Raw genomic sequence first — 19,272 nt, 5'->3', positions numbered from 1 at the left:
AACAGATACTACTTTATTGTTAAAACGTATCAGTCTTCAAGGTTTCCCCCCCTCCCAAACTAAAATACCATAAGATGCATTAGAATAATGAGTCTTATATCATTTTGATTCATTTAACAATGAAATAAAATTCGATGTCAAAACAAAAGATCACATAGGCATCCTGTTAGGGAACATAAAAAACATCTACTTTGTTTACTTCGAGGCAAATACTCTTCTGCATTCTATTAGGATACCACTAGCCCAGGGATCCACACCAATAAATCAGGATAAACCAGCAGATCTTATACTTACCTGCTAGATCTCCAAACCAAGTTCATTCACAGGGACTTCCAGTAATTACAGCAGCAACATGCTTTATCTCTACCACTAGCTTTGCAATGACTGAAATCACTCTCAGAGGATGTGTGGGCACACACAGTATATAGTTTACATAGCACTTTCACTTACGTTATTAATTCTTTGACTTTTGTCACCTTATCAAAAATTATACAATGGGGTTACACTAGCAACTCTTAGTCACACAGTTCCTTACCCACTACTCGGTACTGACCTTGGACTTCAGACCTGTAGAAATCTCATTACAACAGCCCTGATTCACCAACAAAGAACAGAGAGATGAATGAAGAAAAAAAAAATACAAATGAGGGGGGAAATATGAATTTTAAAAATTCATAAGCTCTGTCAATAAACAGTGTCTTAAACATTTGTTGAAATTTGTCTCAGGTGAGTACTGAAGGGGAAGGAGAACTTTTCCTTTGTCCCTTTCCAGGTTCTCCGGCTGGTCTAACAACAAATTGACATAAAACGGATGAACAGGAGAATAACAAAATTAATTCATACATATGGGAGCTCAAAGAAACATGAATTTCAAAGAAATCGCCAAAACAAGGAGATTTTACATCTTTTAGACAAAGAAAAAGTACATTCGTGAGGAAATGACAAGACAAAGGGGTTTGTGCTTGTGGTAGGAAATTAGTAAGGAAGCAGTAACAAGGTTTGTTTATACAAGCTTCTCAGACTTGAATTCCCTCTCTTTGGTAAATAAGGATGCTTTTTACTCTCCAGGTGCAGGGGGGGTACCCTTCACACGGAGAATTTAATTCCTGCTTTCAGAGGGAGAGAAGAGGGTCAGTGTCCTTCTGGCACAGGCTGTTTCTTAAGTGACTTTAATCCACAATAATCGTTATGCCAAAGTGGTATATTCTGGGGCAGCCTGTCCTGAACCCATCAGTGTGCTGACTTGCTCATAGAAAATGTAGAATTCTCCCTTTAGGTTGTATTAGAGATATAAACACACACTCTAAATACAGACTGCCCTTCAGGTTAATCTGTATTACAGAAGTACATATACACGCTAAAAGCATACAAGTAGCACAGGTATATGCATAAACATTGAACACCACATAAATCTAATGAAATCACACTTGTGTATAAACAAAAGATCAGAAGACTTTAATAGGATGACCAGTGAGGAGTCAGTCAGTTTACATAAAAACTGAATAAATAAAAGGTTTCAGGAAGCAAATTGTCACTTCTTTTCCAGTAAGGTGAGAAAGCCTTCGTGGGGAGTTTAATATCTGAAGACAATTTCCCAAAAAAACTGAAGAGCCTGATAAAGCAAGGAGGATTGTTTTCTTTCACATGACAGACAAGTTGAAAAGAATACAAACAGAAAAACATCAAGAAAGAAGAGGGTTCATTACTGTCAAGGACGGCAGAGTGGTGGGTTTGGGGGAGAGGGCTGCGATTTTCATATTCACCTACGGGATAGGAAGTTCAGTCCCTGTGGCTTCTCAGGAAAAAACATCTTACAAACAAATCACCTGGAAAAGGCAGCACTGGCTCCGAATTCAAATATGTGCCAAAGTCAGGAAAAGAACTAGAACAAAAGTTCTACAGTAATACGTGCCAGGTGGATTTATGAAAAACAGTCAAGAGGGAAGTGCCAGGTTTTGTCAAAAGCCTGTTTGTCTATACAGTGACAGCGAGGAGTGAAGAAAAATACATATATATGTATATACATGCATACACACATACAGGATGTTTTCGTGCTGGACACATTAGTGATACAGTAGGCATTCCTCAAAACAGTTAAATAGCAATAAGAGGCAGGTTTTGAAGTGACAATGTATAGCTTTCTCCTTTAATTTATTTAATGCAAATTGGTGATTAATTATCCTGCCTCTCCTTGCCTCCTGAAAGAAGGAATAAATAAATACTTATAGTAACACTATTATGTAGTGTGTACTATATTAGGTATCAATGAAATTATATAGTCATCCTAGAAGCAGAAATGATTGGAATTTTAATTATTTATTTTTAATTTTTTTAATGTTTATTTTTGAGAGAGAGAGAGAGCGTGCCAATAGGGGACGGGCCGACAGGGAGGGAGACACAGAATCTGAAGCAGGGTCCAGAGGCCAAGCTGTCAGCACAGAGCCCAACATGGGGCTCCAACTCACAAACCATGAGATCGTGACCTGAGCCAAAGTTGGATGTTTAACTGACTGAGCCACCCAGGCACCCCTATAATTTTATTAATGATGTAGAGATAAAAGAGAAAAATCTCTTCAACTGCAACTAATTAAATGGAAAATCATTTTGATTACTGAGTCATGAGTTAAAGAGGATGTATCATAACCAGAACTGAACTAATTTAAACTTTGTTGCATATGTGACTCCTCAGATTTAAATTATTAAATAGATGAGACTATAATTCAGTATGTGGTATTTTTTCAGGCTTTGAAATTTACTAGCTCTCTTAAATCCTCATTCCACTCAGGAAATCTTATTAATTTGTGTAAAGTTGAGTTATACACAAGTAACTACAGTTTTACTGTTTAAATCTCACAAGGCCTGTGGCATCTGGGGTTCTCATTGTTTTCCCAGCTGATTTAACTCCTAAAGATCTCGGGCTGTACAGAACTGGGTTCGCTATAGGAGCACTGACCCCAAGCAGGAAACTCTTATCATATCCAGTTTGGCCATTAGGCAAAATAGTGCGTGCATGCGTGTATGTGTGTGTCTATCTCCAAATCAACAAATCATTACCCCCAATTCATTGTTTTGCTTGTATTCGCCCCTCTTCATTCGTGTGTTATATTGTAAACCTAATTGAAATACCTTAATTAATGTTTGTAGAAACCTACAGGTTTAAAACAGCTGATCCACTGCCACAGTTTATGTACATACAGTAAAGCAAAGTATATGAAATGATGACAGAGTAAAATTAAGCAAAAGTAAGAATTAAGAAAATTAAAAATGAATAAACCTTGTTTCTTTTATCATGATGTTTTTGTCCGTTTTCTTCTCTCTCCCCCATTATGTTTCAACAAATGAAGAAAAGTTCACAACTACAGCACAGGATAACAAATCCCCGCCCGTTCTGATTGCAATGGACAAGTTTAAAACCGAACCAAGGAAACCCCTGCTGATTAGCATGAAAGGAAATAATCAACAGATTAAAAGCATTGATGTGGCTAATTCTACTAAATCACTAGTTTTGCATTCTAACTACTTGCTTTTTTTAGTGTGGCCAACTGGTCATAAGAAAACACAGGTGACTTAACCTGGAAGAACCATGCCAACTATAAAACTAAGCAGACTATTCATTCCCATGGTAATAACTCTTAAAACAGACACAGAAGCCAATTCAGAGATTCCATTTTCAAACCAGGCAGCGATTTGGGGGTATATGCATGTATATAATTTAATCAGTGCCCTGTACCAAACTAATAACAGTCCAAGAGATGAAGCTTACAGAAACTACAGCAGTGGCCCTTTTAATATTGACTCCTGATGCATGGTAAGGTAATCTGCTCCTCAGGCAAAGAACCACAGAGGATGTTACAAAAGCACCAGGACAATAATCAGGAACATCCTTCCAGGTGCTGAGTCATTAATTGAATTTCAAAGGTCAGGCATGTCTCTTCAGGGCACCATATCTACTTTAGGAAAGCACATACCTTTTTGCGTGAAAATTTAAGTCTGATAGTTCTGCTTTATGCGTTGAACACAAAAGAACATTACAAATCTAAGATTTATACTTTCGTTACTGTTTTTTGTACTTAGTTCCTTTAACTGTTTCCCCAAGCTCTGCTTTTGAGCCCTTTGCTTTGCAGGTGACTCCGCTAAGGGAACGCTGGTTTGTCCACATATACAGATTTATGAGAGTCCTCTTGCCCCAGATCTACAGGGCCTCTTACCAAACATAAAATGGGCCCCAGACCTACAGATCTGAGGTAGACCTGGAGAGGTGCCACCCAGATATCCCTTCAAGGAATGATTCCTTGTCCCAGCTGCTGGCTGTACAGTCAGCAGACAGCCTTGAGCAATCAGCCCTTTGAGGGATTGCCTCAGGGGCAGTAAGCTACCAAGCCCAAGGTCATGCCCTTCCCAGGGAGGCCCAGGACCAATGAGTGATCAAGGTGGGGGTACAGACATTTGGCCATTTCAGCCCAACGCAGGACAACTTTTAGGCCATTTTTGCTCCAAAACTCATGGTGATGTCAGCAGTCTGTCATTGGTCCTGCAATGTAACCTGACTCCCCGCCCCACTGCCTAATCATGCTATATCTAAGATTTTAAGTAAGCTTTACTGAAAACAGTCATTTCAGAGATACTATTTCCAGAAACAGTTAAAGCACAATATATTTTGATATCAAACTTTGGGAGCAAAATATTTAAGCCGGTAAAAATATGCTAAAAAACACAAAAACATAAAAAGACAAGCCACAGACTAGAATATTTACAAATCATATTTCTTTTAACATTTCTTTCAAGGCAGGTGTACTGGTGACAAATTCCCAGTGCGGTGTTGTCCTTGTTTTGTCTCAGAAGGTCTTTATGTCTCCATTTTTGAAGGATAACTTTCCTGGATACAGAATTCTAGACTGGTGGTTTGGATTTGGTTTTCCCATAATGTTTTTGTTTTGTTTTTAAAGTAGGCTTCATGCCCAGCATGGAGTGCAATGCTGGGCTTGAACTCACAACCCTGAGATCAAGACCTGAGCTGCGATCGAGTTAGATGCATCACTGACTGGGCCACCCAGGCACTCCATGGTTTTCCCATAACTTTAAGTATTTCACTTTATATTCTTTTCTTGTTACATGGTTTTTGAGGAGAAGACCAGTGTGATTCCTCTAAAGGTGAGCTACATCATGTTAGCCACTATTAAGAATAAAAGCACAGAGGTGCCTGGGTGGCTCAGTTGGTTAAACATCCAACTTCAGCTCAGGTCATGATCTCCTGGTTCATGGGTTCAAGGCCTGCATTGGGCTCTGGGCTAATGGCACAGAGCCTGCTTCAGATCCTCTGTCTCCCTCTCTCTCTGCCTCTCTCTCTCAAAAATAAAAAAATAAAAATAACAGCACAGCCTTTCCCTTTAGCATTTGATTCCATATTGCCAGTTTAATTTAATCAATGCATATTCCAAACACTGAGCTAAGTACTTGGAGATGATCAAAAAAATAGAGATTCAATAGGATACACTGGAACTAGGTTGTTCATGTCTACAGGGAGCCTAGAAACTCGGGGACTTTAAGACAGAACATTCTATTTTGTAAAGGAAACTATGAAGTTTTTGAGGGCAGAGACTTTATCTTCATTGTGGCCTAGTACTACTCAACCTTCTTTACATTTGCTTCCTGGTTTACTAAGGAGAATTATAAACTTGATAATGAGACACACAACAAATCTGTACCAGTCTTAGTTGGTCTCTGATTGTGGTGGACTCCACACCATATTCCCCATAGTGACCACATTCTCAAGTTATAATAGAGCATGCTCCTCCTTGCCTTCACCCCTCCTCAGAAAATAACTACGCTTCCCATATAACTACAAAAATACAGACAAACAGCATCACCTCCCTTATCTCCATGTAAATATGAGAATCTTTTTTTAAGAAACTCTTTAATTGCACAAAAGGTCTATTAGACGTTAAGTATTGCTTCAAAAATGGATTCACAAATGACAAGTTTACATATGACATTTAAATATTCCATTTACTCATTTCAGAAATGCATCTCAGGCAGAAAGTTCAGTCAACAATATATCTTATGGTATCTTAAAAGCCTGTCTTTATATCATCTGGAAATAAATCCTTGTTGGATAGAATAATCTTGTTACCCCAATTTTTTGCTGATTTCATCAAATCCCCTGCACAGAATCTTTGTCATCTTGGAAATATTTATTCCCTTTTCAAAATAGTTTTAAGAGTTAAATTCAGAATATAAAACTTTAAAACAAACTTTTCACCATTTTAAATGTTTCACACACTCAGGTCTTTCTCACCTCATGCAAACCTCACACCAAAGATTCAAAGAGCTAGGGTATTTTCCAAATAGAAACATCTGTTTTTTCTGGTATTCTTGCATAAAAAGATTTCACTGCATTTTATGTGTCAGTAATTTCAATCATCCCCAAACTGATAGCAAGAAGCCACCTGATGTGCTGTTATCTCATCCCGACATCTTGTATGCTCACACTCTAAAATGAAAGAAAATAAAGTGTGCCTGTATGCAGGCAAAAGAAAGCTGAATGATTAATTGCTATATATGTCTCTTCTTTAAAATCTGACTTGGTAGCTGAATTTTTTCATCATATCCAAAAAACAGAAACACATACTGAAAAAGGTAAAATTTTTAAGTGGTTAATACTTTTAGTGTATTGTTTCTGCAAAGGTAAACAGTTTAAATAACTGCTTACTTCCAAGGGCTAAGTCTGAAGTGAAACTGTGTATTTCCTAAAACTCTAGTGCTATTCTCAGAAACAGCTCATTAGCTACCAATTAACCCATTTCTGTAAGTCTCTAGTAATCTTACACATGCTGACCTACCTCTAGGCTTGGACCTTCTCATGGTAACGAAGACGAAGGGTGTATCAAAGAATCCATATCTACACACAATTTCAACAGCAGACTTTTGTCAATACTGCATTGTGTCTCTAGCTCACTGGTACAAAACTCCTTTTGGGCTTCATCTCACAACCATGACAATGATGATAACAAATTGCAGGAAGAGGATGAATCACCAATGACAATAACTACCTAAGCACAAATTTGTGCTCCATACTGTATTGAGCACTTTCTGTATGCTATCTCAATTCAATCCTTACAATTCTATGATGTCAGTAACACTATACCTACTTTACAACTATAAAATTTGAGGTTCAAGAGACTACATGTCCTAAATTTTACAAGTGTTGGATGGTGAAAGCTGTGAACAGGCTTTCCTCCTACAGCCTACACGCACTATCTAGATAAAAAGGCAATTGGTAAAACCCCTCTACGATTATGTTTCTTTAGACTGGTCAATTACTTTTTGGGGGGAAACCAAAGAAATGACTTTTAGTTGGAACTAAATAAGCCAGTTGTTTAGTAAGTCACAAACAACATTTCTTAAAAATACAAAAGAATATGACTGGCAATTGTATTAAGAGAGCACAAAAGTAGTTGCTAGATGACTCAGCCAAGCAATAAATTAGAGGTTAGAGCAAGAGAATTAAAACTGTTGAAACCGGATTGAAGATTAAAAGACAGGTGGCTGATGGCTGTGAGGGACCTTGAACACCGCCCCCGCAGTCATTCAACAAGGAACTGAGTAAGTACATTGTATGAGAGCAACTGCAATGTTAGACAAAAGATAACCAAATGATCTAGCTACAGCAACAGCCACTGCACTAGAATCCATAATATCTGAAGACAGAGTGCAGGAAGACGGTAATTTTACTACCATCTGACCGGTATTTCTCTCCCAAGATATAAGGAAATACTCTTAAAACATAGTTACTAGAAAGAAATATCATAACCACAATTGCTAAATAGTATCCTGGCACCTTTAAAAAGCTTCAGGATACAATTTGGGACACCCAGAATAAAAGGTTATGTGCAAATCCTAAGCCCAAAAACAGATAAAGACATGACGTGTGCCGGGTGAGTTGAAGAAAAACAAGAGAAATAAAGGAAGTTAAGAAGACAAACAAAACAAACAAATTTATGAAGCTAAAAGAAACACCCACTCAGTATTACTCAAGCAAGCCTCAGATCACCTATACCAAGGTATCCAGATGAATGGCTAAAACCCCAAGGAAGAGAAAAATCAGAACTAGATTTTTTCCCCCACATCAAGAATGTAAAATACAGAATATAAAAATATTGAAAATAATGTGTACAGGTTTTTAATAGAAAATGCATTTAAATATTGAGATATAATTTGCATACCATAAAACTCACCCTTTTAAAGTGAACAATTCAGTACATCTGAACTATTATTAATAATACTTTGTTTCACACACATACACACAAAGAAAATGCATTTAGTAATCCACAGATTAACAATTCCTTCAAATACATCCCAGTAAATAAAGACATTTTTAATTCTAAAAATGCCAGTACTTTCCAAGCCACCCAAGTGGTTTTGTTTTCTTTCCTCTGCTGCTTCTTCCTCCTCTTACTTTCCCCTCTTCTTTTTGTGCTTGCCATTTTTCTCAGAAATAATATAGAAGATGGCACAGTCTTCCTACCGTTCCGCTGCTAGTAGGCTACAGTAACATCCAAAATTTCATACTCATAAAGATTCTATGCATATAACTGTTAAGACCCATTGAACTTACTGACAGTTGACAGTTTTAGTACCTCTACCTACCGTTTTTCTTAATGAAACACTTACATATCCATGATCTCAATTTATTTTCAAAACATGTAATCTGGAAGGTAAGCTGAGTCAACAGTCCCATCATCCCTCTTTTAAAAACAGGCAAACTGACACAAAGAAGTCAAGTAAGCAGGGCACCACACCAACGGCCCCTGCAGCAGGACTGGGCATGAAGGCAGGGGCAAGCCCTAGATTCAGCCCGGGACTCTCAGGCTCACACTCAGCACTTCATGTGTAACTGTAGTGTTTCTCAGAGTACATGCGAATGTCAAAATTTCCTGAGAAACAGCAGATAGCTTGAAATACACTCATCTCTCTACAAGTGGACTCACCTCAAAAATGAAAATATGCTCCAATTCTCATTTTTCCACTTCAGTCCAACGAGAGCTGTGTTAAAGATGACCTGTACATAAAAATAAGTGAATACAAATTAAATTCCACTTTGAAGCACAGTATGAAAGCAGCAGTCGTTTTTGCGTAAAACAGGTATGTTCTCTTTTAAATTTTTTGTTCTCTTTATGTAGTGAAAAATTATATGGATGGAAAAGATAAAAAAGAAAGAAATCATAAGGGATCAAATATTGGGATCGGCATATTAACACGCCCTCTGATTTAGTCCTGCATTGCAGTAACTCTGAGAAGTACTAACTTCCAAACGAACTACAATTCTAAGACTTATTACACTAGGATTTGAATGGACCAAATGCCTCAGAGGTACTTTATTTTGCAACTTTTAACATTTTCCTAGCAGTTTACAAACTATATGTATATTAGGCATATTCAATTTTTTCCTATATATAGTTGGACCTATATATTCAGCTCAAGGTCTATAAACAAACATTTAAAATGCACACCCCAACATTGATTGTAAGGGCATGTTATCAAAGGACTTATATCTGTGTAACTGATAATATCACTGATATTAATATCACTGATAATAACTGATATATAATAATATATATCTTCAGCAGGTACCTATCCATCAGATATTTAGCGAATCCATATGTGTGAAAAAAAATTTTAAGTTAAATAATAAGACATGGGACGCCTGGGTGGCTCAGGCGGTTAGGTGTTCGACTTCGGCTCAAGTCATGACCTCACAGTCCTTGGGTTTGAGCCCCCTGTTAGGCTCTGTGCTGACAGCTCAGAGCCTGGAGCCTGCTTTGGATTCTGTGTCTCCCTCTCTCTGCACCTCCCCCGCTCATGCTCTGTCTCTTTCTTTCTCTCTCTCTCAAAAACAACTAAAAACATTTTTTAAGTTAAATAAGATAAAGAGTTTGTGCTGTAAATAAAAAACAATAAGTAATACCATATAATGTTCAAGAACTATAATAATTCAAGTATGGACTTTTTTGACATGTGACTCTAAGAGCAATGAGAACGGACTTTGGAGTACAGGAGTTCGAACAGAAATCCCAACTCTGTATCAGCATGGAAACACTGAAGATCAGCACCTCATTCTTCTGTTCATATCCTAATATAATATAATCTCACTTGCCTAGAGGCCACACATAAATGACAACCTCAGCAATGTCAAAGAGTAAATTAAAAAGTTACATGGCTAGTGAAATAGATGCCACATCATCTACGTGCTAAATTTCTGCATTTGACTCTGGGAAGATGCCCTGAAGCTCAGTTTAGATCTTTTAAAATCTTATTGTAGAAAAAGTTCTAATGAACTTGGTAGTCAAATCAATCCACAGCAGGGAGAAGCATTGATCAGAAGCATTAAATCTGAATTTGGGGAGCTAGGACTACTAGAGGTTAACAGAAAGAAACAACAGCAGAAAGAAATTGGTAGATTGTAATGAGAGATTATGACACAATGGAAAGAAAAACTGTATAAGGCATCCTTGGAATATTTGACATAGAACCCATGCATACATTAATTTCAAGGATACACTATATTACGATCCAAATAAATAGTATGCATAGTAATAAGTAACATTCTGTTTAAGAAGACTAAAAAGGACTTGATACTTAGAAGAAAAATTACCAACTTAACAGTTTAAAAATAAATAAAATTCTAATATTTACAGAATTATATATACAGAATTATAATATACTTCAGAATTAACTCTGAAGTATATAGCTAGGAAATGCACTTATTTTGAACTTGGAAAGCATATTATTAGGCAAACCTGATAAATGAAATGTTAATGTAGTTAAATGAGCAAATATTAGGGACTTAGGCCTCATAACTAAAACCAAGCACTATATTAAACAGTCTCTCCCCTCATAAGGTTCACAGTTCAGTAGAAAACACCACCACATATATAATTAAATTTTAATACTATTTAGATGTGTAACAGAGGTATAAGCAAGAGACATATAATATTTGGTTGTTTCTCTTTTTATGATGTTACCAACGTGCAACATTATTGCACATTGATGTGCAATGCCTAGACACTTTAATTCAGTAAGGGTCATAAGTGTGACTTCAAGAAGGCTGGAATATATAAAATGGATGAGAAAAAAAATATATCAAAAGTAAAACTATGACATGGATTAAAGATAAGTATCAGAAATTCCCTCCCTCCTTTCCACTATAATAGCAATGAAAACTATTGACAAGAGGATCAGTTAATATTTACTGAGAATTTATTGGCCCTTATAGCTATACTCAGCTATAAGGGCCTAACATGTATGAACACATTCAGTTCTCAACAACAACCCTATGATGAAGGCTCTATTATTATCCTGTTTTAAAATTAAGAAAATGGAGGCATGCAGACTGTAAATAACTTGCCCAAAGTTACACCAGTAAGTAAAGAACCAAAATTAAAATACAGGAAATTTGGCTTCAGAATCCATGCTTTTCATCACTGCATACCTAAGAGTGTACTAAACGTGTAAAGATGTACTCTTATAGAAGGTGTACTTCTCAAAGCACCACACATTGTTTGCTTTAAAAAGAGCTACTATCAGGGCACCTAGGTGGCTCAGTTACTTAAGCATCTGACTTTTGATTTTGGCTCAAGATCTCAAGTTCGTGAGTTCAAGGCCCACGTCAGGCTCTGTGCTGACAGAGCAGAGCCTGCTTGGGATTCTCTCTCTCCCTCTCTCTCTCTGCTCCCTCCCCTGCTCACTCTAGCTCGTGCATGCTCTCTCTCTCAAAATAAATAAATAAACATTTTTTAAAAACAGCTATAATCATTAACACTTTCATATTCCTTCAAAACCAATTTTCCATTTTTGCTAGTTTATCAATTCATGTTTAGGATTTGGTTCTATAACTATTCTATATTCTCCAGATGCTTTGCTTAAATATGTCAAAATTTCCCCAATGACTCCTACTATCACAAATTCTGAAACTTACTAGGAATTTATCCAAAGGATACAGGAGTGCTGATTCATAGGGGCACATGTACCCCAACGTTTATAGCAGTGCTATCAACAATAGACAAATTATGGAAAGAGCATAAATGCCCATCAACTGATGAATGGATAAAGAAGATGTGGTGTATATATATACAATGGAGTACTACTTGAAATGAGAAAGAATCTTACATTTGCAACAACATGGATGGAACTGGAAGGTATGATGCTAAGTGAAATAAGTCAGTCAGAGAAAGATATCATGTTTTCACTCATATGTGGAATTTGAGAAGCTGAACAGAAGACCATGGGGCAAGAGGAGGAGAAAAAGATACTTTCAAACAGAGAGGGAGGCAAACCATAAGAGACTCTTAAATACAGAGAACAAACTGAGGGTTAATGGTGGGGCGGGGAGGAAAACAAGTGATGGGCATTGAGGAGGGTACTTGTTGGGATGAGCGCTGGATATTGTATATAAACGATGAATCATGGGAATCTACTCCTGAAACCAAGAGCACACTGTAAACACTTTATGTTAGCTAACTTGGCAATAAATTATATTTAAAAATAAAAATAAAAAAATAAATCTTTTAAATTAAAAAAATAAAAATGAAAATTCAGAAAGGAATAAAGAATGAAGCATTTATCCAAACTCTTTCATATAAACTATACAATTAGCTAAACAAATAGTACATGAGGGGGAGTTTTTCTTTGTAGACTCATTCCAGAGAATAAACCAATATAAAGCGGCAATTAAAATATCATCCTGTGCAACTCCTAATGAATTCAAGTATGGAGGCAAAACAGCTACTAGTATCAAAAAAAAAAAAAAAAAAAAAAAAACCACCACATATGTCTCCTGAGAGAAGAAATACCATTCGTATATTAGGAAGTGAGGAGGATGGGGAGAACAAAGGGAGGAAAAGAAAGAGAAGCGGAGGTGAGAGACAGGGAGAAAGGAAGGAAGGAAAGAAGGAAGGAAATCTGAATTTGATTAAGTCTCTAGACTCTACCACTTTATAAAAAACACACAGGAGATAAGGACATGTTAAACTATACCACCAAGACCCCATCAGCAATATGTAGCAAAGTACATATTAATAAGAATAAAGGACACCATTTGGACCCTGACTCAAACAAATGCAAAAAGAAGCCTTATGAAACCATTGGCAAATTGAACATTAATTATTTAGTAATATTTAGAATTAACTTTAAGTTTCAGGTATGATAATTAAATTATGGTTACTACATTTTAAAGTGTTTTTATCTTTTAGAATAACATACTGAAATATTTACAAATAAAATGGTATATCTGACACCTGCTTAGTTTCACAAAGAAGAGAAAAAATGGAAAGGGGCAGATCAGTGAACCAAGATTAGCCCAGAGTTAGTAACTGCTGAATCTCGATGATGGCTACCTAGGAGTTCATTATACTAGTTTGTCTACCTTGTATATTTGAAGGTTTCCAAAATACAATTTTTTTAAATAGGGGGTATACAGCACATTAAACAAATGGTACTTAAAATATTATAACAGAAGTACTTTTAAGAATTTAAAACTTCACTACATGTTTGTATGAGAAAAAAAAATGTTTTAACAAAATAGTAACACTAATGTCTCAACTAGTAGGTATTTTTCTCAATTTTTAGCTAAAATGTTATGCTTTGTTTATAAGTAAGTAATGGTTGATCTCTTTATTAAGTACAGCTAGTACGCTGAAAACAGCTGAAACAGTTGAAAATGGAAAAGCAGTAACTTTAAAAACATAAATATAAGCAAACTGCCAGACTTTAGATTTTTTTACTTCCAAAGTTTTTTGTTCACTTTGTCTGGCACTAGAAAGACTCAGGTTGAGGTAGAGGGGTACATGGAGTTTGGCTCAAATTCTTCAAGTTTGGATAACATATGTGTAATTTAAATTATTGTATGATGAATCCTGTTAAGTGAGAAACAGTTGTATTCAACACAAAAAGGTGAAAAGTACAAAGGCTTTGAAATTCAGTTTTTGTTCCATCACTTATTAGTTTCACATCATTTCAGGCAAGTTTTAGTGCCTTCATCTGCAAAATGAGAAAAATAATTTCTTCCACATAATGATGTGATACATGGATTTGATTATACTATGATATAAATTATAAATACATATTCAATGTATTTTAATATTTTATATAAACTACAGAAGTGTGTGTACACACACACACAGTTTCCTAGCATTGTTCTGTTAGATAGTGTTTCACAGTAGCTAATATTCCAATTGTCAACATCCAATCATTATTCTACCAGTTAACAGTATTGTTATGCTACCTGATATTACACTCACTTCTTCCCAAATGCCAACAATATTTCCCGTGGGCATAAATAATAATTTGGAAAACACATACACTGATGAACTAAGAAACCCCTTTATACACTGAAGCTTTGGGTGTTCTTTATGAAATCAGCAGGCCAAGAATTTGCCTATAACTTCTATTTATTTAAGTTGTATAGATTTTGGATAAATAATATTATTTGAAAAGTTTAAAGGTAGGCTGCTTTCAGTTACACAGCCAAATCTTACTTACACTTGAAATATATTTGGTGTTTGAAGGATAAATCTACACTAAAAAATATCAAAGTAATCACTGGACTAATGCTCCTATAAGAAAATTCTTACCCTTGAAGATAAAGTATCAACAAGAATGGGCTTCCTTCCAACTCACTTGATGCCCTAGGGCATTTTGCATACAACTTAAAACACTTATCATGTTATATCAGTTATTTATTTACATACTGGTCCCACAGTTGGAATATAAGCTTCAAAAAGACAGAGAAAGACTTATTTTCCTTTTCTATCATCAGCATCTGCATAGTAGCGCCTGGCAGCAGCAGGTGATTAGTAAATGTCTGCTGAATTCACATATAAGTATATGCACCTTCATTCTCTAAGGGCTTCAGGATCAAATCATTACATGCCCCTTTGTTAAGTACTCCATGAAGGGACTGAGCCTATCAAACCTGGGACTAGAACCTTAAGAGACTTCCATTGTACTCTTACCCTTACCCCTTATCCCCTAGAGGGCACATCTATTGCAGATCACTTGAATTCAACACAGACAATATTCCTGGGTTACTCTTCTAAGCCTAGCCTTCAATCTATAATACCAGCTAAGACTTACTGACAGCACTTTATGTGCAAGGTGCCACACTAAACACAGCATATACCTTTGCTCGTGTGTTCTTTATGATAGCCTGGCATTATTAGTATTACTCCCATTTTACAGGTAAAGATGCTAAGGCTTAAAGAGGTTATGAAATATGTTCAAAGTTCCAAGGTCATAGAGCAGAGCAGGATTTGAGCCAGGTCTGTCTGACCATGGCCCACATTCTTAATCACTGACTCTACTGAAAAGAAGACTACTAGTAAACAAAACTTTTCAAAAAAGACTCTGAAAGTCTCTTTCTTCTTACATTTTCTGACACATGGGGACCCTTCCATACAGTGAATACTAATCAACAGAAGCCACTCTAAGATGGCAACAGAGGATGGAAATCATGCTTAAAGAAAAAACAATCTGAGCAGTCTAGAAATCTTGTGAACAAGACTAGAAATTTTTTTAAAAAAAGGAGAGATGCATAAAGGACTAGATCACTATTAATGACTAAATCTGTATAGAACTCAAAAGCTACAAAGCACATACAAATACACACACTAATTCACAAAGCTGCCCTGGAATGTTGGTGTCATATAGATTTGACGCTGAGACCTTCATTAGAACCAGCAGAGATAGTATAGGTTAACATAAGACTGTTTTTCCCAAGTTTAAATCTCAGCTTTGACAATTACTGCATAGCTTTAGGAAAGGTACTTATCAACCACGCTAAGCCTCAGTTTCCAGGGGTGTAAAATAGAAATAATGCCTCCCTTGTAGCAAAATGATGAGAAAAACAATTAATACATCATGTCGCTCAAAGCCATTAACTTAAGCACATGTATGTGGACTGGTAATGATAGGAAGAAGGCAATGCTATTTAAGGAAACAAAAAATGGTGCTTTAGAGGCCTGGATGTTCAAAAGCAGCAGCAGTAAAGAAACTAAAAACAATCAACAAGCTGTCCTCAGGCTTAGATTCCCAGGCAAAACTGGACTGCCTACAGAGGGGATCCTACCCAGAAAGGTATATCTGAAAAAACTGTTCTTCACCCGGGCAGGCTTCAAGGGCAAGCAACAAGAATGGGTAACAAATACTTTTTTTCTTTTAAGTCCGCTCTATGTATAATGTAGGGCTCAAATTCACGACCCAAGATCAAGACTTGCATGCTGTACCAACTGAGCCAGCCAGGCACCCCAGTTAGGACATACTTTTTAAACTGTAAAAACTACTGGGAAACTATTAACCACTTCCAACTAAGATTAACCTAACTGCTTTCCTGACAAAACCACATTGGGATCAATAACATTAATTCTTAATGACTAAGGAGAAGTTTTCACCTAGAGTGGAGCTGAGCAAGAATGGATATAGCACTTATGACAAAAATTGCTGGCCTCTCACTGTTTCACCCTATGAGATACCCTGTGACACCTTCCTCCGCCCCTTCCTTGGTCAATTAACCCTTCAAAAATTCTTACTAAATGCAAACACTGTTCTAGTTCCAAGGGATACAAGGACGAACCACGAACAGGAGAGTGCAATAGGACAGTAACAATAACAACAGCTAAGATCTGAGTGTTTGCGCTGTGCCAGGCTCTTCAGGTGCTTGACATATTTCATAACTTAATTCTCACAACAAGCCCACAAGGTAGGTAGTAATACTGTCCAATAAATGACAAAAAATGGAAACATGGAAATCTGTCATAACTTGCAAACTCATTCAGCAGTGAAGCTTAGATTCAAATCTAGGCAGGTAAGATAGAATGATAAATGTTGGACAAACAGGTTATGGGAACATCAAGGCCCCCGAAATGTAAGTAAACTGGTTAGTAATGAATAAAGTTAATAAGTATACTTTAAAGTCTTAGAAATCCTTAGAAACACACAAAGAGAAGGTAAACAAAGACACGGGCCCCATCTTTAAAATTTTCATGGACCACGTAGATAACAGCTCAGGTTCACCACCACTTCGCAGAAACATCAACAGCTGTTACCTTTGGTTTCACTCAAACAAAGAAGTTTAAAAATAATAAATGAAGAGTGACTAGAGAAATACATTGCCCAAACGAAACCAGTTAACGTTATTAAACTGAATTACAATCATGACCAAAAATGTGATCACATCATAAAATATCATAAAGCCGCTCCAGCAATGAATGGCTGAAAGGTAAGACCCTTCTCTGTAACACATAGGTTTTACATGGGGTTGCACACCCAACTAATACTTTTATTGGAGAAGAAGCATCACACAGTTGGGCCAGTAAAGTTCTTCTTGAGGTGAGCTTGCCCACACCAGTTAACCAGTTAATTAACCAGACGTTTCATCAATGACACATCTAATAGATAAGTTTCTCTTAAAGCAACAGTCTTAGGGAGATTTTCTGGAATTAAATTGCCTTCAGTTGTACCATGTGAAGAGATTAGTTCTATAATACATGCTATGCTACTAGTCAATCCTCATTATCTGCAAAGTATAATTTAACATTTGCAACATGAGTCCCATATTCTTGTCTGCCTAATAAAACAACTCTCATTGCTTTCCTAATGTATTCAAAAATGAGCTTGATCTTCCTCACAAAACAAGTTTACTCTCCAAATTTACTAACTTATTTTAATACGTCTCCTTTTTCCTCATCACTCAGCCTGAAACTCTAGTTGTTACTGACTCCTCCATCTTTTTCATTCTGTATCACCTCACGCCAGATTTATCAAAATAAGCTTCACCGGTCTTCCTATTTCAAATAACTTTTCCTTCTAATCCTTTTTCTAAGACTGCAAAAGTTTTACTCTTAAAAAGCAATGCTTTCACTTTGCTACTCTCTGTCCCAGAACCAACAACGGCAACAACATATAAGATCACATAATAGAAGCAACATTAGCTTAATAATTAAGAAGCCTTGGTTCCAGGCCCAATTTCTCCACTAACTAATTTGAATGATTCACTTTGGTTTCCTTACCTGGAAAACATGAGTCCTAGGCTAGAAGAGCACTGCAATCTTTAACTTGAAGAGCAACAAATCTCTTGTCCTGGAATTCATGGTCCACCATAATTGAGCTCATCAAACTCATCTACAACTATCCCCAGCATGTATTTTCCTACCCCCCCCAGCTACTGTCTGCATACTCCTGAATTATGTCAGGCATGTTTGTACTATACTAATTCCTTTTTTATTTTAATTTTAGAGAGAGTATAAGCAGAGAAAGAGGAGAGAGGGAGGGAGAGGGAGGGGGGGAGAGAAAGAAAGAGAGAGAGAGAGAGAGAGAGAGAGAGAGCGCTAAGCAGGCTCTACACTCAGCATGGAGCCTGGTGGGGGCTCAATCCCATGACCCTGGGATCATGACCTGAGCTGAAATCAAGAGTTGGACCCTCAACCAACTGAGCCACCAAGTGCCCATAATTCCTTCTTCTAACATGACCTCACTCTTTTAGTAATCATCAGTAATATGTCCTTTTTCTTTCTAGAGACTCTATTGTCTACATTTGGCCCTGTTAACTCTAAAATTTAACCTATGTATGTTGTGGCTCCAACAGAAGGACTCAGTAGTTAATGAACTGATTTTATTTTGGTTCTCCTAAGTGCACAGTCTAATTTATCAATGCTCATCTGAACTGATTATCATATATAGCTAATGTAGTTAGTGAAAGTACTTAATCCTAGTACATTAAGAAATTCACTTCCTGTTTGCTGGAAACTTATTTTTAAACATCATATTATTTTATGAGCAACAAGTTAGTTCTAATAATGTCAGTTCAGGAATTTTATAAGTTCAATTATTTTTTGTGAGCTGATCTGAGACCCCCAAGTTACCATCTTCAACACTGCATTGATAAGAAAGTGCCAGCTGAGGAAATGATCACTTGGGAGGAAGTCCAAACCTTTTCTCCTGTCCCCCCGTGGCCATTCAGCTTGCAGAAAGGAGAAATTAATGACTCAGAGACACCACATGGACCTGATTTTGACATACAACAGAACAAATACTCATTTACAAAAAAAATCAGTGCCCTATAACACAGTAAAAAGAGCAAAGAATGTGCTGTCAGAAAACCTGTACCAAACCCCACCACTTAGTAACTAATAGCCACAGGTTAAGTCTCATAACCTTGCATCCTGATTTCTCATCAGCAAAATGGGGATAATCATACCACCAGCCTGACCTACTACATAAGAC

The 19,272-nt window shown here is 36.7% G+C and overlaps 1 protein-coding gene across 4 annotated transcripts in view; it reads right to left on the bottom strand.

Annotated features, from left to right (window-relative positions):
* EPS8 (epidermal growth factor receptor pathway substrate 8) overlaps window positions 1-19,272 on the bottom strand; it is a 187,741-nt gene that overhangs the window by 119,174 nt on the left and 49,295 nt on the right. For 3 of the 4 annotated variants that reach the window (XM_019452083.2, XM_019452084.2, XM_053895742.1), the window contains exon 2: window positions 8,988-9,058. The gene's annotated coding sequence lies outside the window, so the exon portion shown is untranslated. Of the gene's footprint in view, window positions 1-294; window positions 367-8,987; window positions 9,059-19,272 lie in introns of those variants that run through there. The other variant, XM_019452082.2, reaches the window with a different exon arrangement.

Source organism: Panthera pardus, unplaced genomic scaffold (genome assembly GCF_024362965.1).
Source record: "Panthera pardus isolate Hobbes unplaced genomic scaffold, ASM2436296v1 HiC_scaffold_6, whole genome shotgun sequence".
NCBI classification, from domain to species: Eukaryota; Metazoa; Chordata; class Mammalia; order Carnivora; family Felidae; genus Panthera; species Panthera pardus.
Note: the sequence above shows the minus strand (reverse complement) of the source record. Positions and strands in the feature narration are given on the sequence as shown.